The sequence below is a fragment of the Trachypithecus francoisi genome, unplaced genomic scaffold, assembly GCF_009764315.1.
Source record: "Trachypithecus francoisi isolate TF-2019V2 unplaced genomic scaffold, Tfra_2.0 Lachesis_group10, whole genome shotgun sequence".
Classification (NCBI taxonomy): domain Eukaryota; kingdom Metazoa; phylum Chordata; class Mammalia; order Primates; family Cercopithecidae; genus Trachypithecus; species Trachypithecus francoisi.
Window position 1 is genome coordinate 16,702,610 of NW_022681455.1, and position 27,675 is coordinate 16,730,284.

A 27,675-nucleotide genomic window follows, 5' to 3' on the forward strand; every position below is an offset into this window, starting at 1 on the left:
GTATGAGAAAACAAACATAACTTACATAACTCATTCAAAGATCACTGTGAGTGAATAATGCTTTAACTATATAAAACTAGGGCCAGCCACAGTGACTCACACCTAGCACCGTGGGAAGCCGAGGTGGGAGAATCACTTGAGTCCAGGAGTTCGAGACCAGCCAGAGAAACATAGTGAAACCCCATCTCTACCAAAAATACAAAAATTAGCTGGTCATGGTGGCGCACACCTGTAGTCCCAAGCTACTTGGGAGGCTGAGGTGGGAGGACTGCTTGAGCCCCAGGAGGTCGAGGCTGCAGTGAGCTGTGAGTGCACCACTGCACTCCAGCCTGGGTGACAGAGTGAGACCCTGTCTCAATAAATAAATAAATAGAAATAAAAATACAGTAAACGTATACAGAAAGCAGAAGTTTAATTTTACTAACCTTCTGAGGGAGGAAAACAAATGTCACCTTGGCCAACCAAACAGATCTGGGAAGATTTTGTCTTTTTATAAAGCTTGTCTATTTATGGGTGGGAAGTCAGCAGAAAAACTGCTTGCCAACAGTACATTTCTCCCACTTTAATGAAATCGGTTGGCTGTGAAAATATGTGCATCAAAGTTTTAAAGAGTTTTCTGTCACATCCAGTAGACTTACAATACAGATTGCTACAGATGGAAGATTTATCCTCATTTGATGTAGCAACAGCACTACGTTCTTTGAACTGTAACAAAGCTTTTGATTTTTTTTTCCCCACGTGGTAGACGAATCTTAGTAAGAAAATACAGACTTGATATGACACATACTCAACTACTGTTAAGTGGGTGCTTAATTTAGTTAGGGATGGAAGGGTGGAAGCTGGGGAAAGTCCTGCTTAGAGGGCACCTCGCTGGCCACTAGAGGGCATTAACATGTGAATAAAATCATCCCGATTTCCAGGATTCAAACGGTAGACACCACGCATGGGAATTAATGGGGCTACTGCCTCACTCTTCCTTTCCCCTTATAAATGGCCAGACAGCTGACAACTGCAAAGATGTGGAAGTATATCTAAACCCTTTTCATGTTTTAACACAATAGACATTTAAGGGAATAAACTTGAGCCACGCTAGCTGCAGGACTAGGATTGACATACACTTCCTTCAGGGTGCCCAGTTTCCATTCTTCAGAAGTCCACAACCTTCTGAATAGCATCCGTCTTTTCTCCCTCAGAATCAGCCTAGCAGCAAGTCTGAAGCCTCCACAAACTTCTCACACCTGTACTTCTAGCACTTTGGGAAGCCGAGGTGAGAGGATTGCCTGAGCCCAGGAATTCAAGACCAGCCATGTCTCCAAAACTTCCAAAACCTTCTCCAGCCTGCTTGCTAAAAATTCAAGTCGATAATCTATCCACTGCAAAAGGATATTTCCTTCAGGAAGCGGGAGGAAGATAAGCGAGACTGGGGAAGACTGAAGACGACAGTCCTCAGTCCTGAGGAGAAGGAGCAGGAAGTGACTGATGGTCAGTCCCAGGCCACCGCCCTGCCTTGGTGGGCGTCTTTGCCATGAGGTGGCCTTCCAGGTAGCTTGGCTTGCTTCTGCACCTAAGCTTATAATGGCAAGACTCTAACCTCGCCTCTCCAGCCCCCATCTTTCTCCTCAAACGGTCTCCCTAATCTTTGTACATACTCATGGGTTTAATTACTAGGCAGGATGCCCTGAGGCAGCCAGGTGTTAGTTGGCAAGAGAACACACAAAGGCCTCCCCTCCACTCAGCATCAGGGCGATCAAGATATCATTACCCTCAAAGCCAGCTCCTCAGAAGTTCTGCCACTACGGCAGATATGAAAGGCTTTACCGGCCGGGCGCGGTGGCTCAAGCCTGTAATCCCAGCACTTTGGGAGGCCGAGACGGGCGGATCACGAGGTCAGGAGATCGAGACCATCCTGGCTAACACGGTGAAACCCCGTCTCTAATAAAAAATACAAAAAACTAGCCGGGCGAGGTGGCGGGCGCCTGTAGTCCCAGCTACTCGGGAGGCTGAGGCAGGAGAATGGCGTAAACCTGGGAGGTGGAGCTTGCAGTGAGCTGAGATCCGGCCACTGCACTCCAGCCTGGGCAACAGAGCAAGACTCTGTCTCATAAAAAAAAAAAAAAAAAAAAAAAAAAAAGAAAGGCTTTACCACATAGTTTTCACACACAGTTCTTCTTCCTCAGAAAGCACCATTTGTTTGAGTATCCGTAAATAACTCCTACAGAAGACACAATTTGCTCTAATGTTTTGGAGCGATGGAATTTATTACGATCACAGAACCAGGAAATAGCTGAATGTGAAAACAGGAACATCTCAAATCACCCCTCAGCTCTAATAAGAGTAGGGCATTTCCAATTAAAAGCCAAGTCATTGCTGTGTTTACTGCTCTCTCTCAATGAGGGGCCGCACTCCCAGGACAGGGTCAGCATACTTAGCATTTCAAATACTGAATAAAAACAACAGCATCTCCAAGTTCTAATCATTTATAAAAGGTATTCTCTTCTAAAGATAAAGACAACTTTAGAATTCAGGCCCTTTTATTTACTCCCAATCGGTTGAAAAGTGAAGAGAAACAGAATGGGCTGAACAAAATATATAGCAGGCTCTGTGGTCTGCTTTTTCTAAAAGTTCTGCCCACAGATTTTCAGACACCAACAGCAACAAACAGTCATTCCCTCCCTCCCGCAAGTGAGGGTGAGAGCCAACGCCAGGAGCTACAGCAACAGAAGAATATACATTAAAAGAGAGACAGGACAGTGGCTTAGACCCTCTGCCTGCCATCACCATCACCTCCTAACCAGAAATGACAACAAGCAGCACTTTCTAGGAATTTGTTAGTGGCTGTGATCACGTGTCCTTCTTGCACTCACATTTCTCTTTTGACCAAATATTATTTAGTAAGATGTGGCTGAGTGACCCCTGGGAATCACCATTGAAACGGAAGGCTTTCTAAGTAAAATATCTGTTCAGTATCTGTTCTTGTGCAAAGCACATTTCAAAAGTTCAGTCAACAGCTAGGAAAATGATTGGGGCACGCAGAATCCCTTCTACGCCTTCTACGTGTATGCATTTTTCAGCTCCTGAGTTGAGAAGACATATTAAAAACTCAGCAACATGTTTATACTCATTAAACAGCAAATGTCCTTTCAAACAAAATCCAACAGGGCAGAGATTACTGTTTGTGCTAATGGAAAGTGATCAAAAGCCCCAAGATTCTTTGGTTAGCTGACTCTAAAGCCTGTTCCTGCTTGAGTTTCTACACAAAGTACATCAAAAGAATATAGATATCACTGGAGATTCTAAATGTTTAAAGTCTCCAGGACTAGCAAGAAAATAGGCTTGAAACTATAGGAAACAGGGAACAGAACAGTACTGTTGACTTCCACCTTTTCCCTGCAACACAATACGTTACAATCTATAAATAGCTTAGCCTGTCCGTTTAAATATGCACCTCCCCCGGAAAAGATAGCGGCTTCCAATCATCTTGCTATTTGCAAGGAATCTTACTCACAAATCAATCTAACAGGCCATGGTGATATTACGGGGATATAAAAGGGATTGAAATGATCAAGAGCACCACGTATCTTCCAAGTCAAGTGGGGTCCTATGCCTTGCTGGTTTGAAGAAGTGGGAGAACCTTCATCAAGAGCAGCAACTCAGGTGTCTGTCCACTAGAGTAAGCAGGAGGTTCTGACCAGCAAGGGTAGCCTAGGGCGTGGGAGGGAGGGAGACAGTGACTTCAAAGCTTTCCTGTTCTGTCACACTTCCTGCACCTCTGCCCAGAGGTGGCCGCTCCACAGACCCAAGCAGAAAGCAGACAAGAAAGGCAGGATGTCAGGAATTCTCTTCTCTCCCAGCAGCATCTTTCCAGTTCTAGCCTAAATGCAGGGAAAAAAGATTTGGGGCTGGGGCACCCCTGAATCCCAGGGAGATCAGGAGCTCACTGATTGCTTGGAGCTGAAGAGTCGCTGTGCGCAAGCTGCACACGGCCGTGGCTTCTCTCATTAGCCTCTCTTCTACCACTAGAGCCTGGCAGCTATGAAAAGTGACACGACAAGCCAGCCCCAGAAAGCAAAATGGGAATGCAATACATTCCTCCTCTCACCCATCAAACAGTCTTCTTCCTCCTTCTCCCAAATCAAAACTGACTCCCTCTCGTTGGATCACAAAGACCAAGAACGTAATATGCAGTGGCCTTGTGGAGTTTAAAAAAAAAAAAAAAAAAAAAAAGACTGTCAGCTTGCAAGAATTTTACCAACCGGCAAGACATTACTCCTCATGTTCCAGAGCCATAGGGAGGCTGCGTCTGACAGCGAGGCACACCAGCAGCAGAGAGACGGTTCTCATGGGTGGATGGTGAGCCCTCTCTTATCAACAGCTAGACTAGGCAACCACATATTCCGTTTTACTTTCTTGCCCACATTTAAACCATTTTATCTCCACTAGAGGGCCAGGACGGAGATGAAATTTCAGCCTGGCAGTTTTGCTGCTGATTTAAGATTTGATCCTAAACCTTGGGGAGGGAGGACTCGAAGGAAGGGATGTGGGGTTACGGCAACTCAGATACTCACAGTGGGCAGATCTGGGTCCCAGGCAATCCCTGGGTTCTGCCACCGGCTGTCTATCTCATGGGATGACACCGCTATTAAAATAATATCCACAGCACTTTGGGAGGCCAAGGTGGGCAGATCATGAGGTCAAGAGATTGAGACCAGCCTGGCCAACATGGTGAAACTCCACCTCTACTAAAAATACAAAATATTACCCAGGCGTGGTGGTGGGAGCCTGTAATCCCAGCTATTTGGGAGGCTGTGGCAGGAGAATCGCTTGAACTCGGGAGGCAGAGGTTGCAGTGAGCCAAGATCGCGGCACTGCACTCCAACCTGGCGACAGAGTGAGGCACCGTATCAAAATAATAATAATAATAATAATAATAATAATAATAATGACAACAATATCCACAAACTACAACACAGGACACTTTCAGTAGCCACCTGGGCTCAAAAATTGAGTTATCTCTGACTCCATTCCTTTCCTTGTTTCTTTCTTTTTTTTTTTTTTTATTGAGACGGAGTCTCGCTCTGTCCCCCAGGCTGGAGTGCGGTGGCGCAATCTCAGCTCACTGCAAGCTCCGCCTCCCGGGTTCACGCCATTCTCCTGCCTCAGCCTCCTGAGTAGCTGGGACTACAGGCGCCCGCCACCGTGCCCAGCTAATTTTTTGTATTTTTATTAGAGACGGGGTTTCACCGTGGTCTCGATCTCCTGACCTTGTGATCCGCCCGCCTCGGCCTCCCAAAGTGCTGGGATTACAGGCGTGGCCACCGCGCCCGGTCTCCTTGTTTCTTATATCCAAACAGTTGCTCAGTTTGTTCAACTCTTTCTTTGTAGTGTTCCCCACGTCTGTCCCTTTATAACACGCCCACGGTAGTTCTCAAAACCTTATCTCCTTATACCCGCAACTGCCTTCCCTCTGGGACCCTAGACTCTGTTTTCTCCACCATCTCACGGGCTATGGACACAGCTGTAAAGTTCATCTCACTAAAACATGGTTGGTCACATCCCCAACTTGTTAAAAAATCTCCAGTGACTGCCAACCCCCAGTTCAGGACCCCTCCCCACAGCACTGCCTATTTACACAGTGACCACTCCTCCCTCCCCACCACCACCACCCACAAACCATACACCAACAACAAGCACCATGTCCTGGGAATCTGTCAGTGGCTGGGACTCGATCCTCCTGGCAGGCAGGTTTCTCTTCACCATATAATACACACGCAGCGAATGTGGTTGAGGGGTCCTCATTCTTTGGTCTGACACATGTGGTGTGACCCCTATCTCCCTGTCCAAGGCAGTCTCCCTCTTTCTCTCTCTGAGTTTTCCATTCTCCACATTGAGTCCCACATGGAGCTTCCCACTTACTTTACATGTTCGGTTGCTGTGTTTTGCTCAGCATATGTGTGGTCCCTGTCTGGAAGACCCTCTTCATTGATCTGGAGCTGAATTGTGGTCTGTTCACCAGGACTCCAGATGAAAGATGAAAGCATGAGAGAAGTGGATGCAGGAGAGGGATGGTATAAGGTGGTCCGTACACCTGGGATGGAATCATGGGAGCATCCCGGACAGGTTAATTTTGCCTTAATAAAGCTTCTTAATTTTCAGCAAGCATAGTGGTCTCCATTTCATTCAGGAGGAACAAGGTTAGAAAGACAAGATGGGACTAGATAACTCGTGAACTGTGAGTTGAGCTGTGGACTGTTAGGCAGTGATGTGTCTAAGACAAGGCCAATGTCTGGCAGGCCAGGGCTTTAATATAAGTTTAGCCACCTGCTAAATGGAGTTTAATTTGCCCGTGTCCTTATGATTGTCCAATCACCACAGCTAATTAATGTTAACTATGTTGTTATTTTTATTAATGCTCTTTCAATGTTAGTAAATATTTTTGAGCCAGATCTGATTGTTCCAAGCCTGGGCTTTGGGGGCTGCCAGGTATATTACTGCTTCAACACTATCAGGAGCGAGTCACAATGCATTCTTATGTTCATCCATTCTTTTACCCTATACATTCATCGAGCATTTACCGTGTGCTGTGTGAGAGCACTGGGATGATGTGAGTTATATAAAAGGCTAAAAGTCATGCTTAGGACATAGCAGGTGACAAGTGTCCCTTCTAGGCCAAAGCTTTGAAGCATTTAATTGCTGGTGCAATTTTCCAATTTTTCTCTCTTCCAGTGATCATGAAAGAGGCCCCGAGATGGCTGGATAAAAAGATCAAAGCAGACTGCATCATGGAGTTATGCATGGAGGACAGTTGTCCTGGAGAGATATCGCATCCACAGCGGTCACTGCATGAATGAGAAATAAACTTTTATTTTGCTAAGCTACTGAAAGTTTAGGGTTGATCATTTCTGCAACAAAAGCTTATCCTATCCTGACTAATATAATAGCTTTTATTTTCTCTATTATTACCATTTGGTAATGAATCATGTCTAACAATGCCTCATGATAGGCTTTATATTTACTACCCTCAATATCTTTTAATTGCCTTAATGTCACATTTACTCACTCCTTGCCACTTAATGAGACAGGAGCCTCTTGAAGATAGTGACCTTGGCTTGTACTTTCAGGGCTTACCTTTTCACCCTCCAACTCACATTTTCCTTTCTCCCTCACCATTTTCCCAAAATTGAGTTGTGAGCCTTGCAAGCAGTAGCTGTTTAACTCATAACTGATGACTTGATATTTTCCCACTAGGAAATAATTCCCAATATGTAACGACAATTATCCATTTGCATTAACCAATACCACTCTGGAGGCATGGATAATCAGGAATTCAGTGCAATGGCTACAAGAAGGCATTAGCTATTCATCTGTGACTTTATTTTAGCCATGACCTTGATTGTATGTCAACCATGGCTCATCATTTTTACTTATTTGTGTTGACCCTAGTGTCTTTAGGTCTACTTAATGATTTTGGTCTGGGCTTCTAAAATTCTCATTCAGTCATTTGTTTATTCACACAAATATAGTAGCACAGAATAAAAGCTATGGAGTCAGGCTAGCTGTGAGACTGTGGGCCAGCCACGTGACCTCTTTATGTCCCCAGTTTCCTTATCCACAAAATGAGAGTTTAAAATGTATCTTGTAAGGTTGTTGTGAGAATTATACAAGTTAATATACACAAGATACATAAAAGTTATTTTAAATTTTAAGATAAAGCAGTACTGGGCATGTTGTAAGTGCTTAGAATGCTAATATTATCATCTACTGAGCACTTACTACATGGCAGATATTAGAGGAACAAGAAGGATTAACAGGTTCCCCAGTTCTTCAGGCATTTGCAGTCTAGTAAGGGTAATAGATATGTAAACAAATAAGTGAAGTATTACAGAGCCAGAGAGAGAGAGAACAGAAGTACATACACATACATATGCACAAAAGGACACAGGTATGTAGTTACACACACATGCACACAAAGATGCACATGTGCACGCTCACCTACATGAGAGCAAACACACATACACACATGCCAACTACTGCCAACTGATGAGCCACATACAGAGCAAGAAGAGACCACGATCACTGAACTAGCTCTTATAGGCTTGCCAGACAAGACAGGGCACCAGGGATTTCCAGGTAATTAAAGAGTGTGAGCAGAGGCATCAAACAACATCTATGCGTTTATCCATTCAACAAATGTTGATCAAATGCCTCCTATGTGCTTGACACAGTTTTAAATACTGAGATACATGCAGTTCATGAGACTGACAAGGCTTTTGCTTTCACTGAGCTAACATTCTAATAGAGGAGACTAACAATAAACCCGCAGTCGGATGCAGAAGCCCAAGCACCATGAAGAAAACACAACAGGTAAGAAGGCTTGAGTGAGCTGGGGGCGGGTAGGCCTGATGGTGTGCAGGGAACAGAAACATGGTCAGAGCAGGAAGGAAACACCACGCCCCACCCCAGCTTTCTACGGGGGAGGATTTCCCTTACACCCTCTGACCTCTTGCTCCAACCTTTTCTTCCTCAAGGGTGTAGAATGAGTAACCCGGCTGGCGCTAAAGCCAACACGGTCTATGCCCCTCTCCTTGGATAGGGTTAATCTATAAAATTTTGAGCAGGGTTAGGAGGGATTTGGGCCTCTTCACACAGACAGGTGCCTGTAGACTCAAAACTTTCCTGCAGGTGGCCTGAGACCAAGCTAGACTGGGGAACAGGTAGGTGGCAAGTTAGCACATTGCCCTCAGTCACACAGCAGCATTCTGGCCCCCGTCTGCCTCAATACTCTTGTCTTATTTCTCAGTGGGCTCAGAACTTGGGACGGGAAGAGAACTCTTGTAAGATAAAAGTTTTCATAAGATAAAAACCTTCCCTCCCCTAAACAGACCTCAAAACCAAATTAGGAATCACTATCCTTATCTATCAAACCTAATCTATCTGTCATCTTAATGGAAAAAATCCCTCCTATCTCTTACTTAATAGTTCAAAAAAATTGCTAGGCTGAGAAGTCTTGACCCCAAGACAAATTCAATACAGTGAATATTGGGAGTGAGGTGAGAAAAAGGATTATTTTGGTGCCAGTATAAAACCCAGGGGTATATGCTATGGTCAGTAGCCACAAAGAGGAAGATGAGGAAATGTGAAGCTTTTAGATATTCTTACCTTGTGACTTTATATCTACATTAAAAAGAAAACCACATTAGGAAAATAATTTCTTGAGTTTATCTTTTCTTTGAAGAACTGAACAACATTTTCAATATATTTACACACTTGCCTCAGAATTTCCTTGGGAGATAGGGTGAGAATACAACGTTGTCATGAACAAATATTAATGTCATGGTTACTATCCGCAGAGCTCAGTTGTGAGCATTAGAGAATTTTTTTTAAGAAGATGAAGAAGAAGATACATGGTTCCTATCCTTGAAGGGCTTAGTCTCTACCTAGAAAACCACTCAGGCCCCCAAAGCAATGTATATCAAAAAAGGAAATACAAGAGCAATGTCAAATGGATGGTAAAGATTTTTTAAAATGCTTCAGGAGTTCAGAGGGAAAAAAGCATCTGTTGAAACTAAGAGTTCTTACAATGCTTTCATTAAGGATTGTATAGATGAGAAAACATCACAGAAATGTGAAAGCCCCAACCGCACATCAGTAGAGAAACTGCAATTAGAAACTGCTTCTCTGGTCCAAGCTCCCAGAAGATGAGAAATGGGTATTGCCTTTCTTTGTTTTTGTTTTTTTTTTTTTTTTTTTTTGAGACGGAGTCTCGCTCTGTCACCCAGGCTGGAGTGCAGTGGCCAGATCTCAGCTCACTGTAAGCTCCGCCTCCCGGGTTTACGCCATTCTCCTGCCTCAGCCTCCCGAGTAGCTGGGATTACAGGCGCCGCCACCTCGCCCGGCTAGTTTTTTGTATTTTTAGTAGAGACGGGGTTTCACAGTGTTAGCCAGGATGGTCTCGATCTCCTGACCTCGTGATCCGCCCGTCTCGGCCTCCCAAAGTGCTGGGATTACAGGCTTGAGCCACCGCGCCCGGCCGAGAAATGGGTATTGCCTTTCTTTGTGCAGTCCTACTGGGCCTGGCATTGCGGGCTCCACGGGTAGGTGTCTCCTCAATCTGCAGTGTATTAAATGAGCACACTGTTTCCCTGGATTTCACATTGCTCCATGTCGCTACTCACACATTTCAGCCAGGAGCAGCTGACCATGATGCACAGGAAGTATCCTCCCCACCAGGCCATTCTGACAGAGCCGCTGTGCCACAGGGAGGATGAAAAGCACAGGCTCTCCACCTCCTTTCAATTGCTAAGGCAGGCAGGTGCTGCCAACCCTGCTGACCCATTCAGAGGCCTGTAGAACGTTCCTACAGGCATTGCCTTCTCTCTCATCAAGTCCCAAGATGGACCGGGACAGGAGGCAAGTGTTAATAGCAGAAGTAGATAGTAACAATTACGAAAACCACATTCTCCGCATATCACAGGCCCCAGGAGGGGAAAGGCAAGAGTGGATAAGGTGGGAAATAAAAGAGGGTATCAGGGCTGCCCTCATCCTGCCCAGGATACACTGGCTGTCACAGTCATTATACGTTTTCTGGCAGCACAGTCATGTTGCTATGGAACCAATGCATGTCATTGCCACCTGGCCTCTAGCAAATAAAATCACAGTGCTGGCAAGAGCATTTCCCTGGATTTCCCTTAAAGAGATACCATTGATGGTGACTGCTGTTTGAGCTTAGAAACAACAGCAGCATTGTTCCCAAGACCCAGCCCCATTGCATACTATGAAACTGAACCCAGGGACTCATGTTTTACAAGGTGTATGTGCATGTGGGGGCCAGCTTCTGAGCTTCTTTTTAGGAAAAAAAAAAATACTCATGGCTTCTATCTGTGTTTAGTTTTTTTCTTATTTGGTAAAAGCAAACGGCTTGCAATATTTTGGATAATAATTTGATGCCCTCTTGAATGTTGACATCAAACATGACCCCAGAAGGAAACCAAAGTAGCCACAAGTGGTCTACATGGGTTCAGACGGTCCTTCTTTCATTCCTTCACTATTTCGTGCCTCAGATCCTTCTCTACCACTTTATTCTTTACCCAAGGAATCCTATGATGTAGGCATGGAAATGGACATTTCTTCACTTTCTCGAGGCCCTTAATTGCCCCCTTCTTTTAGTCTAATTAATCTCTTGACTCTAAAGAGACCTTTACATTCCCCAGACAGCAACAGGTGTCAGTGACCCACACTGTATTGTGGTGAGCTCTGAGAATAAACCTTTTGGGCTTTTCTCAGATAAGACAGGAAAATGGAAACCTTCATACTTCTAATGAATGCTAACTCATGTAGACCAGCTCTGTGGACAGGAGAGATCAATATTAGGGTAATTCAGCAGATGATCCCTCACAAATCAGCAATCTATGTTCTATATTCCATTCAGTATGTTGGTAGAAACCAATTATGTCTGTATCTACATAAGGAGATGATCAAGTTCCACAATAATGACTCTAATTAGGAAAGAAGACAAAGTGATTAAGTTGACAAGTTGGATAAAATAATAAACACAAGCTCTTAATGCCACCCTTTGACCACTCCCTAGGTGAGATGAAATGTTTTGGAAATAAGCGCACTTAGTTCACCAACCTAAATGAACACAATTCAAAGCCAGATTTAACCTAGGATGTCTTAAAACACACACACACACACACACACACACACACACACACAATCAAGTCTACCTTCTGGTATTCTAACTGAGAATCATGTTCTTAACTTTTCTCCATCTTATCGCACAACTGCGCTCTTACGTAAAAACCAACATAACTTTAAAAAAATGAATAAACGGGGCCGGGCGCGGTGGCTCATGCCTGTAATCCCAGCACTTTGGGAGGCTGAGGTGGGCAGATCACGAAGTCAGGAGATTGAGACCATCCTAGGTAACACTGTGAAACCCCGTCTCTACTAAAAATACAAAAAATTAGCCGGGCATGGTGGCAGGCACCTGTAGTCCCAGCTACTTGGGAGGCTGAGGCAGGAGAATGGCCTGAACCCAGGAGGCGGAGCTTGCAGTGAGCCAAGATCGCACCACTGCACTCCAGCCTGGGCGACAGAGAGAGACTCTGTCTCAAATAAATAAAATAAAATAAAAGAATAAATGTTTCTCAAAAGTCTCTATGACAGTAGGTCAAATTTGTACTTCAATATAGGAACCCTGATAGGCATTCTTCTGCAGGTGCAGACAACCGCGAGTCGGGTGTGTGGGTCGGCAGCTGGACTGCACACACCTGCAGGTGTACTGTGACTTCTAGCTGCAAAGCAGATGTACCACCAAGTCTCAGCATGTGACAACGTGGCATTGCAGATGCAGTGGTTTGGAAAGGGCGCAAAGGAAAATAAGCTTTCTCAGATGACGTCCATAACAGAAGTGTTCTGGGTACACTCGCTCTGCCAACCCCTTTACTTAGTAGCCAACTATGATTATGAGAAAGTCAAACAGTCTACCAGCATCAGTCTTGACCCTTGCCTTAGGGGTGATCCTTATTAGATTACCAAGACCACTTTAAGTTGAACTACCTATAATTCTACAGCCTCAAAAAGAATCTGCAGATTCCAAAACCAGTCTTGTGCAGGGCAAACATCACGCAGCTAGGAGCCAAACACACCTGTGTCATAATCCCAGCTCTGCTACTCTCCATGAAGCCCCACAAAGGTGATGTGAAGCCTCTGGGCCTCAGCTGCCTCATCTGTACATAGGGCCTTTGCCAGACAAGCTCTCAGGTCTCATCTGGGGCTCACATCCTATTATTCTTGGTCATGGAATTCAAGAGACATCACAGTCACTTGAAGAAATTGGATGGTTCCCCCGTGCCCACAGCTGTATTTCTGTGCACCAGTTGCTGAGGGAAAGAAACTTCCTCTTTGTGAGCTGGACAAGTCAATAGCAATGATGATGACCTCGCAAGAGGCAAAGCATGTGAACACCAAAAAGAAATGGCAGAAAAAGTCTACAAGGGAAACCATCCTCTCCAAAGGACCCAGTGATAAGGAGAGTCGAAGAACAGGAAAAATACCTTGGTTCCAAGCACAAGAAAACTAGAGAATGCATGCTGTCACACACGTTTTCTTGGCGCATCATAGTAATTGGATAACATTTTGATGTGGGTAAAAATACAGGAAAGATTCAAAGGATCACTCACCCTATGAAAACAGCAGCTCGATTTCTTTTCACGAAGAAAATGGTCTAATTTCTTTGGAAAACTGGAAGAGAAAAAGAGATTTAAAAAAAAAATTTATAACTCCATTTTCTAAATCAGTCCAAATGAGCAGGCCTAGAGGTGATAAGAAATTCCAGCCCCTAGCACTTTGGCCTTTATTAGGTGCACAGTAAATGTCTGAAGAACAATAGATGCGTGATTATTTGGCTGACTATACGAAGTTTAAAAGCAGAGCTTTGAACAATCGATACGTAGAAAACAATCACAGGCATGATTCATTTATCATGAGATGTATGGTCCTTGTGACAAAGAGTGCCCAAGAAATCAATTTTTTAGGTGCGTTTTTTTTAAAATGTCATGTCCTCCATGCCCACCATGATGCTTATTGAAGAAGCCTTTTTTGTGTTTTTTTTTAAAGTCATGTTTCTGTAGAGATATTGCCCAGGTTGGTCTTGAACTCCTGGCCTCAAGCGCTCCTTCCACCTTGGCCTCCCAAAGTATTGGGATTACAGGTTTGAGCCACTGTACCCAGCCTTGTTTCGTTTTCTGGGATAGGGTCTTGCTTTGTCACCCAGGTTTGTCATAGATCTATGCCCATTTTATAGTTGGAAACCCTTAGCCCCAGGGGACTGAGCCACTTGCTCATGTGTGTACGGTTGTGAGTGGCAGAGTTGAGCTGAGACCCTGGGATCCTCTCTCCAAAGTGCCTCTCATGGGGGAATTCAGTGACCATGGGTGGGGGTGCCATCATAGCTCACTGCAGCCTCAAACTCCTAGACTCAAACTCCTGCCTTAGCCCCCAAGTAGCTGGGACTACAGGCATGTGCCACCACATCTGGATTAAAATGTTGTGTTTTTTCTTTATTTGCAGAGATGGAATCTTGCTACATTGCCCAGGCTGTGAAGAAGTCTTAGTAAATAACCAAAGTACCCCATTCCTGCACTTTGCTCTTTCCCGAAATGGTATACTCACAGCTTCACTCCCCGCAGTGATTTGTATGTAATTAGGCTCATATGGGAATGCGGACTTGGCAGAGGGGCGCTGGAGGCCACATATCAGGCTGACTAAGTAATCCCGTGAGGAAGCCACGGTGTCTGAGATACTGACGGGTCAAACAAAGTGTGGGAAAGAACAGAGATGATGTGAATGTTGGACAGAGGAAGCCTGAAAGACAAAGGGAGATAAGGGAGCGACGGCAACAGACTGTTTAATCTACACCACCCAAGGAACTAAGTTCAAGATCCAACTCAACAATAATTTCCAGAGACTATTTTAAAGACGCCTTTGCAGGTTTAAGAGAGGCTGTGAGGCAAAGCTATTCCAGCTCCTGACGTTCTGTGGGCAAGTTGCACAGGATTCCAGAACCTTTGGGATTCATTCTATGTGCTGTGGAAGGCCACAGCTTTCCTGCCCTTTTCCTCAGAGGACGTGGACTGCATGTGGCCACCAAGGCAGGATAGAGCTTCTTCAGGATGGCCCACCAGCCTGCAGGAAGATTCCCAGACTCTGTTTCTCAGAATCTAAAGGGCACTCCTCCAAGTCCCACAGAGCAGTCCACAAGTATTCAACGTGACACTGACTATGCAGTCAGACTATCCTAGGCTAGGCGGGGCTGCAAAGACAAAGGTTATGCTCCAATTGAAAAAACTGCCAGAAAACCATGCAAACATTGAAAAACGGTAGATACTGACAAAATCTGAGTATCTTCTTTGTTTTAAAGCAACACTTTATAATCCACTCACACGCATTGACCTTTTCATCCTAACAACAGATGAGATGTCTACAGTATGAATTCTTGAGACCACAAAGATAGATTTCAAAGTCAGACCTCAGTCTGAGCCTCAGCTCAGTCACAGAGGAGCTGTGTGGTTCCAGTCACTTAAACTCTCTGAACCCTTTCCTCATTTGTATAACGGCAATAACAATACCAACTTCATAGAATGTTTCTAGTTTTTAAGGTGGCATTTGGTACACAGAAGAGACTGAATAAAACCAAAAGGCATTATCACCATTTGGCACAACATGTTCATATATCTGTAACAATGGAGGAAAGACACAGGAGAGATTTTGGCGACTTAATAATTTGCCAGAATGTGACTGAGTGTGGTGGCTCACTCCTGTAATCCCAGCACTTTGGGAGGCTGAGTGGGGTGGATCACCTGAGGTCAGGAGTTTGAGACCAACCTGGCCACTATGGTAAAACTCTGTCTCTACTAAAAATACAAAATTAGCTGGGCATGGTGGCATGCACCTGTACTCCCAGCTACTTGGGAGGCTGAGTTCAAGGAAAATGGCTTTAACTTGGGAGGCGGAAGTTGCAGTGAGCCAAGATCATGCCATTGCACTCCAGCCTGGGCAACAAGAGCAAAACAAACAAACAAAAAACAACAAAAAATTTACCAGAATGTGAGTACCTGCACCGTATTCCCTTTTTCCTCACCCCTCACAAGTAGATGAGACAAGTAGCCACAAGATCCAGAAATCCTACTGCTGGGTATATACTCAAAAGAAAGGAAATCAGTATATTGAGGACAAGTCTGCACTTCCTCTGTTTGTTGCAGCACTGTTTACAACATCTAAGATTTGGAAGCAATATAAATGTCTACCAACAATGAATGGATAAAGAAAGTGTGGTATATACATACAATGGAATATTATTCAGCCATAAAAAAGAATGAGATTTAGTCATTTGTAACAACATAGATGGAACGAGATCATTATGTTAAGTGAAAAAAGCCAGGTACAGAAAGACAAACTTAGCATGTTCTCACTTATTTGTGGAATCTAAAAAATCCAACCTACTGAACTCATGGACACAGAGAGTAGGAGGATGGCTACCAAAGGCTGGGAAGGGTAGTAGGGTGTTGGAGGGGAGGTAGGGATGGTTAATGGGTATAAAAAAAGTAGTTAGAATAAATAAGATCTACTATTTGATAACACAACAGGGTGACTGTAGTCAATAACAACTGTACATTTTAAAATAAAGAGTATAACTGGAGTGTTTGCAATGTAATGGATAAATGCTTGGGGGGATGGATACTCTATTCTTCATGATGTGTTTATTTTACATGTCTGTATCAAAACACCTCATGTACCCCATACATATACACACCTACTATGTACCCGCAAAAATTTTTTTAAATTAAAAAAAAATTACAGGACTATGCAGTCAAAAAAAGTGGATGAGACAAATGAGAACAAAATAAAACTGTTTACTATATAATAATTAGATAAACAGAAAAACTCAAGTAATACAAATCCACAGAAGTCCCATTAATAATCACTATTAACATTCTGGTTATATGACCCCAGACTCTTTCCTATGCCCAAGTATACAGAGTATATTGTACATACACATCTAGAAATAAATCTACATATATACATACAATCTATTTATAACATACTATGATAGTATTCATAGTGTTTTGCTGTCTGATTTTTTTTACTTATTAATTATATTGAAAACCTCTTTTAACATCAACAGATGCATCAACATCATAATTTTTGAGGACTGCAAGAGTACTGCATTGAAGGAATGAACCAATAAATATTTATTTGTTGAATTTACAGAGTCTACCAAAGTGTCCCAAGTTTATAAGAAATGACTACATATTGTGGTAGCATGTGGTTCTTTTTCTTCTACATTTTTCAAGATTGAGAAAGGCAGGCTGAATAAATATAAAAAGCCTTAACAGCAAAAAATTGTTTTGGTTTGAGTGGGTGTAGCATAGAAGAACACAAACTAACACATATACCACAGGGAATAGAATCACACAGTAGAATATTCAGTAGGTGGCCAGGTGCAGTGGCTCACACCTGTAATCCCAGCACTTTGGGAGGTCAAGGCGGGTGGATCACCTGAGGTCAGGAGTTCAAGACCATCCTGGCCAACGTGGTGAAACCCCGTCCTTACCAAAAATACAAAAATTAGCTGGGCATGGTGGCAGATGCCTGTAATCCCAGCCACTCGGGAGGCTGAGGCAGGAGAATCGCTTGAACCCAGGAGGTGGAAGTTGCAGCAAGTCGAGAGTGCACCACTGCACTCCAGCCTGGGCAACAAGAGTGAAACTTCGTCTCAAAAAAAAAAAAGAATATTCAGTGGGTGTCCAACATACCAAAAAAGGACTCAACTTTAAAGACTCGGGATAAAGGGTGAATTAGGGATGGCTAGATCAAGTACTAAATCATTAAGTCTGAAGTCAAGCAAATGTCCTTGTTTTGGGCTCCAATCATGGTAGAGTTACTTAATGATACAGAGAAAAAATTAACTGAAAACTGTATGATCTTGAGTGATCCTAGAAATTAAATCACTATTTGAAGGTGAAAACCTAAAAAAAAAAAAAAAAAAACAGGACTTACCATATTTCTTTAGAAGGTATCAAAAATTAAAATGTTCATTCGGTGTTAATATTTCTAACCCAAGTTCATTCTCAAAGAGAATGGTTGGTTTGCTAAAAATATATGTGATAGGATTTGCTGAAGTCACATGACACACCCTTGCTCTCAATTAAGGGTGCCATACCTCCCCCAGCGACTAGTGACATTCCAGGGAAATCCTACTCTTTAGGGGAGCCTGGGGAAGTGAGTGTATCCCTGCAATGGGCAGAGTGTGTGGAAATCATGTCTCCAGTCATGAAGACACGAATGCAGTTAACCTTTTCTGAGTATCCAACACTGCTCCATGAATCAGGCAGCAGATAGGGCTGGCAGAGAGCAGCAGAGGGAGAAAGAACACACAGCAGCAGCAAAGAAATGCCATAGGAGATAGATACTGGCTGCAAAATCCTGGCGAGATCAAAGGTGGAGATGCAAAGTAGAGCCACACAGAGTCTGATCTGTGAAACCAGGGTCCATAACCAATGGTAGGTGACAGTGCCTTACAACAAATGCTCCCTAAATGCTTCAACCCTGGTCCAGCTGACGCAATTTTTAAGGGGAGTGGTAATTTGTGGTGGGGGTCATGCTCTTAGAAAAAACATGTCTATTACATTTTGACCATGTGAAATAGAATCAATGTTAGGAAACAAGAACACAGACCTTAAATGTCAGCACTGGATGGAGTCAGACAGAGCATTTCTTAGACAATTCACTCTAGGCACTTACAATATCATGGAATATGAACCGAGCTACTTTTAACAAATCTCTTTTCATGGTACAATTCAGAAGCTGGTGAGATGTTTCTAGATCTAACAATGAACTTCTTATAAGGACAGAGTTTTTGCTTTGCCCAACTCTCTTGTAGTCATTGCTTTTCCATGAGTGAGCATTAGATGGTCAGGCTGTGTTGTATGCTATATAATGGCTTTTTTACACCATCAAGACTAAATCTTGATGGGCGTGGTGGCTCATGCCTGTAATCCCAGCACTTTCAGTGGCCGAGGCGGGAAGATCATTTGATGTCAGGAGTTCAAGATAAGCCTGGGCAACATGGCAAAACCCCGTCTCTACTAAAAATATAAAAATTAGCCAGGTAGCATGCCTGTAATCCCAGCTACTCAGGAGGCTGAGGCAGGAGAATCTCTTGAACCCGGGAGGTGGAGGTTGCAGTGAGCTGAGATCGCACCACTGCACTCCAACCTGGGCAACAGAGTGAGACTCCATCTCAAAAAAAAAAAAAAAAAAAAGACTAAATCATACATTGCTTCCAAAGGTAGCTCCATATCCTTTGAAGGTATATACGCGAGGGTCCATAACATATCCTGTATTCCAGATCTAGCCATAAAACCGTGTGGTTTAGATTCTAACATCCAAATCTAATTGTGTGTCTGGTAAAAATGACTTGCCCAGTAAAACTGTGCTGATACTATATGTTCCACAGTTACGTTATCATTATATTTTGAGACTGACTGACTTTTGGAAACGTTGTCTTGTGATTGTATTGTATCATCCTGAGTAAGCATTAAATTTCCTTAATATTTGCCACAACCATTTGCTAAGTGGCTAATTTGTATGAACACATTTTTATCTATTATCTCTAATCCTGACAAAAAATCTCTGTAAAATAGGTTTTATTAGCCTCATTGCACAGATGAGGAAAATAAGGCTCAAGAAAAGTAACCTAACCAAGGTCACCAGTAAGTGACAAAGCTAGGTTTGTCTGGGTTTCACAGCCAAAGAGAAAAGATGAACTCCCTGACAACATGCACGAGAGATTAAAGTCTCGATACGTAAGCATTCTGACAAACAAAAAATAAGCACTTGCGGCCGGACACCATGGCTCATGCCTGTAATCTCAGCACTTTGGGAAGCTAAGGCAGGTGGATCACCTGAGGTCAGGAGTTCAAGACCAACCTGGGCAATATAGTGAAACCCCATCTCTACTGAAAATAGAAAAATTAGCTGGACATGGTGGTGTGTGCCTGTAATCCCAGCTACTTGGGAGGCTGAGGCAGGAGAATTGCTTAAACCTGGGAGGTGGAGGTTGCAGGATGCTCTGACTGTGCCACTGAACTCCAGCCTGGACAACAGAGCAAGACTCTGTCAAAAAAAAAAAAATCTTTGTCAGATTTTTTTTTTTTTTTTTTGAGGTTAGCAACCGAGGATGTGAGAACAAAAGTTACCCATGACATTCAGTGGAGAGTTGTGTATTAGTGCCCAACAGGTGCCAGGCAAGCGTTCTTCAGGCAGCACAGCAGGACCAAAGTGCTGACAGTGGCAACGGCACAAAATGTAGCCTTGGCAAGTCAGTCTAACAATTACTTTGCATCATTCTGATTATGAGCCACAAGCATGCAATCAACAGCATAGAGACAGTCTTAAATGATCTCCATCAGCACTTTACTTTAGTTATCAAAGCATGGCAGATTGAACACACGCTCATCTGACCTAAGCGCAATGTTAATAACCCAGACACAAAGAATGTGCAGGAATAATAATGGCTCAAGAGCACTGGCCTTGCTGGGGGGCCATTGGTTATAACAGACGTATTTTATTTTATCCAACTTTTTTCATTTATTACCTCAGAGCAGACACATATTATTACGTGTTTCTCGTCGGATAAATTTATCCACAGTCTAACTCAATTTAAATTGAGTTAGGACTTCAGTGAGTTTACAGATTCCCTAAACTTACTATGGCATGATGTACATGTCTCTACGAGGAGCACTTTTCACACTCCATGGTCAATGTTTGTCCTACTCATCTTCTCCACTAAATTGTGACCCAGCTCTGATAGCCTGGATTTTACATCATTTATCTCTGTGTAGCAGACATTCAAAATATGCAGAAATGAATGAATCCTCAGAGAATCATAAATAAAAGGCATGCTTATTGAGTCCGTGAATGTCCCCAAGTTGGAGAAGTCACTAGCATTTCAAAGAGCAACATCTGAATTCCAAAATTTGTCTAAAATTGAAAAGACGATTATAAATATATACCATGAAATTTGGTACGTATCTGTTCTTAAGGAATTAAAACATATAAATATAAAAATAAGGAAATACTCCTCTGATATTGACTGAAGAAAATCATTTTCAAAGGGACTCTTATCAAAGCTCTATTTTCAACACTAAATCTTAAGATGTAAGGGGCAGATACTATTTTGAGAATGGTTTTCAAGGAATGTAATTAAAATCAACATAGGCTGTAGAACCAGATCCAGAAGAGAAATACTGATTGCTATATTTCCGGGGGGAGAAAAGGTCAAATTGCCAAAAAGTAAAGAAAAGGGCATGAAAGTTTTCAATACTGTATCAGTGCCCATCACTTCACTCACAAAGTAAATGAAGCAGTAAGATTCCATGAAAGGGTTAAGGGTTCATTTTGCTTTTAGCTAAACATTGTACCTGGAGCAAAAGGTAACCTCTGGTCAGATTCATCCACTGTCAGAATCTTATTTGCACTGTACAAAATGACTACTCCACCGTTTTACTTAAAAAAACATGTACACTGGGACCTACGAGAGGGTGGAGGTGGGAGGACAAAGATCGGGAAAAATAACTAATGGTTACTAGGCTTAGTACCTGGTGACAAAATAATCTGTACGACAAAGCCCCATGACACAAGTTTACCTATATAACAAACCTGCACACGTACATCTGAACTTAAACTGTAAGTTAAATAAATAAAAAAGGAAAACACCTACATGTAGATGTCAATCAGGTTTTCTGATTTCCTGGGTGTCTGTGTTCGTGGGTGGGTATGAGTGTGTGTGTATGTGCAGGATTTCTTTTCCATTATCTCAATGGGTATTATACATAATTTTTAAGTCAGTGCTTAATACTCTTCAACTGCCAAAACATACCATATAAACTCTTCAAAGACAGTGTCCATACACCTTAACAAGTACTCTAACAGCTAGTATAAGTTTACTGTATACATGGTCAAGGCATTGAACAGAATTTGTAAAAAAAAAAAAAAAAAAAAGTCAGCACATCAACAGTATCTCAAAATTCCAAAATGGGCAATCACTGCCTTAGCAAAGCTGTACCTCTGACCTGGAGACAGAGGGGAAGAGATGCAGGAAACCATCTTTAGGGTGCCAGGCAGCAAGTTGCCTGTAGTCTGCGTTTCCGGGCAGGTCCTCTTCCATAACTCCTCTCACCACAGCTAAAGATCACAGCTACTTCACCAAAGATTAGTACGAATAGGAAATATCACAGGGGAAAGGCAGGAGTCAGATTTTGTGACTTTAAAAAGTTCAACCCAGGCCAGACGTGGTGGCTCACACCTGTAATCCTAACACTTTGGGAGGCCCAGGCCAGTGGATCACCTGAGGTCAGAAGTTCGAGACCAGCCTGGCCAACATGGCAAAACCCTGTCTCTACTAAAAATATAAAAATTAGCTGGGCATAGTGGCAGGAGCCTGTAATCTCAGCTACGCGGGAGGCTGAGGCGGAAGAATCGCTTGAACTTGAGAGATGGAGGTTTCAGTGAGCCGAGATCATGCCACTGCACTCTAGCCTGGGAAACAAGAGTGAAAACTCCGTCTCATAAAAAAAAAAAAAAAAAAAAAGCGCTACCCATGTTAGAAACCTTTTGGTCACATCTGGTAACAGCCCCAGTGATGCTAAGGACATGAAAGCCATTGCCCCAATCAGGGTCTATCTTATTCAATAAATACTTAAAACAGTAATATCTACTACATAGGCTTTATTATTTTCAAACTGAATAGCTTGCAGTCAACATCACTACATTATATATATGGTTTTAAAAATAGTATTTCTTAAACACCTAGAACAGCCAAAGGGCAGCAAACTTTTTCTACAAAAGACCAGAGAGCAAATGTTTTGGCTGTGTGGGCCAGACATCTCTGTTGCAACTACTCAATCTGTCATTGTAGTGCAAAAGCAGCAACAGAAGATACTCATACAAATGGGCATGTCAGTGTTCCAATAAAACTTAATTTACAGAAACAGGCTGGGGTGATATCTGGCCCATGGTCCATAGTTTGTCAATACCTGGTTTAGAATATTATTACACTGAACAATTATAAGATGGACTCTCAACTTCCTTCCTTTCCTCTAAAGAGATTATTTTTCTTAGTGAAAAGTTAGAGGACGATATCATACAGTATCCAAAAGCAGTCAGTGGTGTATTCTGCAGCATCCACCACTGAACCTCATCCACAATAAGCAGATATGGGCAAATCTTAGAATGCCAGGTGGAGTTTTCCAGAGTGGTAAGTCTCTACATATTCATCTCCGCATTACATATGTGCAAAGGGAACAGGCTGCACCATGGAACCCCAGATAAATGCTAAATAGCCTCTTGAAGCAGTGTACTATCTAGGAATGCAAGAAGACTCCTGAGCAACAACAAAAAACAAACACCTTGATTAAAAAATGGGCAAAGGACTTGAATTGAAATTTCTTCAAAGAAAATATGCAAATGACCATTAAGCACATGAAAAGACACTCAGCACCACTAATCATTAGGAAAATGCAAATCAAAACCACAATGACATACCATTTTGCTCACATTAAGATGGCTTTGATTAATAACAACAAAAAACAATCCCCAAAACAAGAAAATAACAAATGTTGGCAAGGATGTGGACAAACTGGAACTCTGTGTACATTGCTGATAGAAATGCAAAATGGTGCAGCTGCTGTGAAAAATAGCACGATGGTTCCTCAAAAAATTAAAAAATTACTACATGATTCATCAATTCCACTTCTAAGTATATACCCCAAAAACCTGAAAGCAGGCACTTGAACAGATAATTGTATACCAGTGTTTATGGCAGCGTAATTCACAATAACCTAAAGTGGAAGCAACTTAAGTGTCCATCAATGGATGAATAGATTAAAAAATGTGATATATATGTGCAATGGAATATTATTCAGCTCTAAAAGGGAAGGAGATTCTGACACATGCTGCAACATGGATATGCAGTTTCGCTTTGGGAATATGAAAAGTTCTGAAGATGGATGGTGGTGATGACTGTAATATAATGTAAATATACTTAATGCCACTGAACTGTACACTTAAAATTGGGAAAAATGATGACTTTTATCACAATACAAAGAAGAGGAAGAAGACCCCTGTGATCACTTGACCTTATAAGGGAGCTTTTCAGGTGATCTGTTTGGATCAAGATACCCCAAGAAGTTTCAAATGAGAGTTGAAGCTTGAGAGTGTTGGTTTATGGGAGGCAGTTGATGAACTGTGGCCTCCTTTGAGTGTTCCAGGAAATCAGCTTCCACATCTGGAATCACTGGACTGAAAAAAAAATATGAGAGTTCCTTTGATTCAGAGTGAGCTCTCACATGAGATTTGTAATACGGCCAGAATGCTTGCAATATCCTTTTGTGAGTTTTACAACTTCAGAGATTCCATTTGACAGCGGACCAGGAGTAAAGTCACTGATAGGAACAAAAGCTACGAAAATTTACCATAACTGATGGAGGGACATAAGAAAGGGCAAAGAGGTAAAAGAAATCGGCATAATTAAGGCAAAGTCAACCAATCTTTCAGGATCACAGTGAAAACTCACAATCTCCAGTTACTCCAGTAAGGGGAGTCTTCTTCTTTCCCTAACCCTATTCTCCTTTGTCATGCATATGACTGCTTTTAGGTGACTTGTTTGAAATGTAAGCTCCTTTGAGTCTAATTCGGCATAGCACTTAACACCATATACCATGCACAAGAGATGACCTCATGGAAACTGTCCCTATTTGCATAGCACTATTCCCTGGATTACTCAGGTATCATCCTTGCAAAAGTCAAAGTGATACAGGGTTGCATTACCTACTACAAGCAGAATAATGTTGAGTCATGGTTTCTCAGCTGAAGGAAAATGATATCATTTCTTCCTATATTCTTGGTAAAAATCAGAAGATACCTCCAAGCCAGCCCAACCATAAATCCTACAGCCACATATATATGACACTGACGACTACCTTCGGGTGACAACAGGTTTTCCCATGCTGCCAAAATAAAGTAGAAGGCTGGGTAATGGTCTAGTACATTTGAATCATGCACTCCAACTCAGTTACTGAGAATGGCCATTAGAGGGTCCGAAATAACCCGGTTAACCAAAATATTTTCTGACTGTTAAGAGTTTTAACCAACATGCAGTAAAATGCAGTTTTCAATCAGGGGCATACATCTCTACTGCAACCATTTTTTGACAGTTTTTTTAGAGAACTGAAACCACCGAATAAAAATGTGGACATATAAAAGACCGCTAGAAGAAAAAATAAATAAATTCAGGGTAAGAGTATATACTAGATATTTAGATAGCTGAAGCCAGTGGTGTGTGGAGAAATGTTTAATAAAAGTGGGAGGGGAGAGAGGACCCCTGATTTGTAGCATTTTCAGACTTCTATAGTGTAAACACTCTCACCATGGCCAATTTCAAGGTAGTAATGTGATGTCAACCTGCTCCCCAAATTCCCAAACATTTAATACTTGGCTCATAAAAGTGTATGCAAGCTGGCTCCACTATACCACTGGTCCATTTCCTCATCCCACCAAGAGCAGTCAACCCTACTTCCTACCTAAAACAAATCCAAGAAGCAAAGTCCTTCATTCTTTTCAGCATCCTTCTTATCCATAGATATTTAAGAGACCATCTGTTCCCACTTCCATGTCTTTGCTTCTAGCCGCCTCATCTGGAATAAACCTTGCTAAGTCTGCTCTTGTATAAACAGCTTTCTTTGAATGCTCTTAGGCTAGGTCCCACCAGCCCTTCTGTATTCTGATTTTCCACAGCACTTCTCTGTTGCTGTCCTGTCATTTGATTCTAGAGGGCAGGGTTCTGTGAGGGCAGGGCATCTGCCCACAGGAATAAGCACAGCACCAAGTCTGACCTGGATTGAGCTGAATAAATGAAATCTGTTGAGTTGACTGACCGGGCTGACTTCTGTCCAGTCTGCCACAGCGAGCTAGGCTCCTCCTGCAGTGAACTAGGATTGGTGAGGGACTAAAGTGAATCTGTAGCATGAAGATTTCACAGGGCACTCACTACTGCCCACACCAAACTTCCACAAAAGGAAGGGGGAAAGCTAATGTGTGTTAGACATAAAATTTCTGCAAGCCCCAGCACCCAGAACTTAGTTCTTAACACCATTCTCCAATAAAACGAACCAGTGCTCTTCGGAGAAATGGCTGATTCTAGTACTGCGACAGGAAATATCCAAGATGAGCATGGAGTGTCTTGTAGTGTCAGAAAGTGGGAAAATGCTAAATAGATAAATCAATATCCCACAGTGATGGGGGCACATCAAAGGGGACAATATTCCTAATATTTCTCAAAGGGCTGCCAATTGCCAGAACTAAAACAACCAGAGCAACAAAATAAACAACATGGTACTGCATTAGAACCTAAAGTATAAAATAAACACCCATGAGTTCATACTGATATAAATAAATTTTAAAAGGAGAAGAAAACACATCTCCTGCGCAGAGGAATTCTAAATAATTCATGCAGATGTTCTGCCCTTGTAGAGGTGGAGTGTAACTGCCCACTCCTTAAGTGTGGGCTGTGCACAGTGACTGCCTTCCAATGAGTAGCACAGTATGAAAAAGGGTGTGTCGAGTGTCTGTGTACAAAGAGTAACTTTAAAGCTGACAAACCCTGACACACACAACCTCGGCTCAGGTGATCAAGATCAACAGCCCGTGATAGGTCACATATGATGTGATAAAAGTGGCAATCTGCTAATTTTAAGGAGTACAGACTAATGATTTTGTGGACTGTCCCCTCAATTTGGGTTTTTCTGGCCAGGCGTGGGGCACTTTGTGGGGCCAAAGAGGGTGGATCACTTGAGCCCAGGAGTCTGACACCAGCCTGGCAAAACCCTGCCTCCACCAAAAAAAAAAAAAAAAAAAAAACCAAACAAAACAAACAAAAACAAAATTAGCTAGATGTGGTAGCCCATGCCTGTAGTCCCAGCTACTCAGGAGGCTAAGATGGGAGGATTGCTTAAGCCCTGAAGGTCAAGGTTGCAGTGAGCTGAGATCGTACCACTGCACTCCAACCTGGGCAACAGAGTGAGACCCTGTCTCAATAATAATAATAATAGTTTATTTTATTATTATTTATATTATTTATTAATTTATAAATAACAAATATTATTTATTATTTATTATTTTATAAATAAAATAAAATTTACCTAAAAGCAAGAACTAAAGCCAATATTTTATTTTGATTGAGTAATGATACACATTAACTAGCCTCAAAGGGCATTGACTAAAACATGACGGACTGCAGGATGGACAGATGGCTTGATACCTGACAAAGCAAATATAGCAAAATACTACTTGCAAAATCTAGATGGCAAGTCTATGGGTGTTCACTGTGCAATTCTTACAATTTATTTGTATATTTGCAATTTTTCATAATAAAATGTTGAGGGAAAAGCCTCTCATGAACAATGGTGCCTAGTCATAGAAGAGTTTCCCAGGAAAGATTTATTCAGCCCAAATATGCATGTATCTGATTTTTGGGGGACATTTTATTTAACAAAAAATTAGGTTCCTGATTTCTCCTTTTAACCTCTTTTACAGAAAGCTGCCCCCCTTAGCAGTGAAAGGCAGCACTTTTGCCAATGCCTTGCAATTAGGCTATTAACAGACAAAAGGCCAATGTTTATTAATTAGCAAAAAGTCATATAGGATATGAGCTCTAGACTCTGCAGAGCTTTATATTCCACATGGACCCTCCAATCATCTTTGTGGCTTGGATGGATTTCAGCACTGGTACTTGTCATAGTCAAAGATACATCATTATTGCTCCAGTCAATAAACACTTTCGTTAAATAGCACATTTATAACACATCTATTTGTTTTACAATTTCCATAAACTTGGTTATTTACTCATTCTACCTTCAACTCTTACTTAGCCTTAGGTAACATAAAATCTTTTTTTTTTTTTTTGAATAGGAGGTTTTTCATGAAATAGGAGTTAATTAAATGATTTAAGGAAAACGTGTCTCTTCTGATTCAAATATAAGATTATCTTTTATAAAAAGTAAAATCTATTTCAGAGCATTTTAAGTGTGCATCGACTGTCCCTGAATTCCGATGCTT

General features: G+C 42.2%; 1 protein-coding gene across 7 annotated transcripts in view; it reads right to left on the minus strand.

Moving 5' to 3' along the window:
* The window catches only part of ATXN1 (ataxin 1), a 465,758-nt gene that overhangs the window by 212,726 nt on the left and 225,357 nt on the right, over nt 1-27,675 (minus strand). For 5 of the 7 annotated variants that reach the window (XM_033216310.1, XM_033216306.1, XM_033216307.1 and 2 more), the window contains one exon: nt 13,182-13,242. The exons of the other annotated variants lie outside the window; for them this stretch is intronic. The gene's annotated coding sequence lies outside the window, so the exon portion shown is untranslated. The remainder of the gene's footprint in view (nt 1-13,181; nt 13,243-27,675) is intronic. 7 annotated transcript variants of the gene reach the window in all.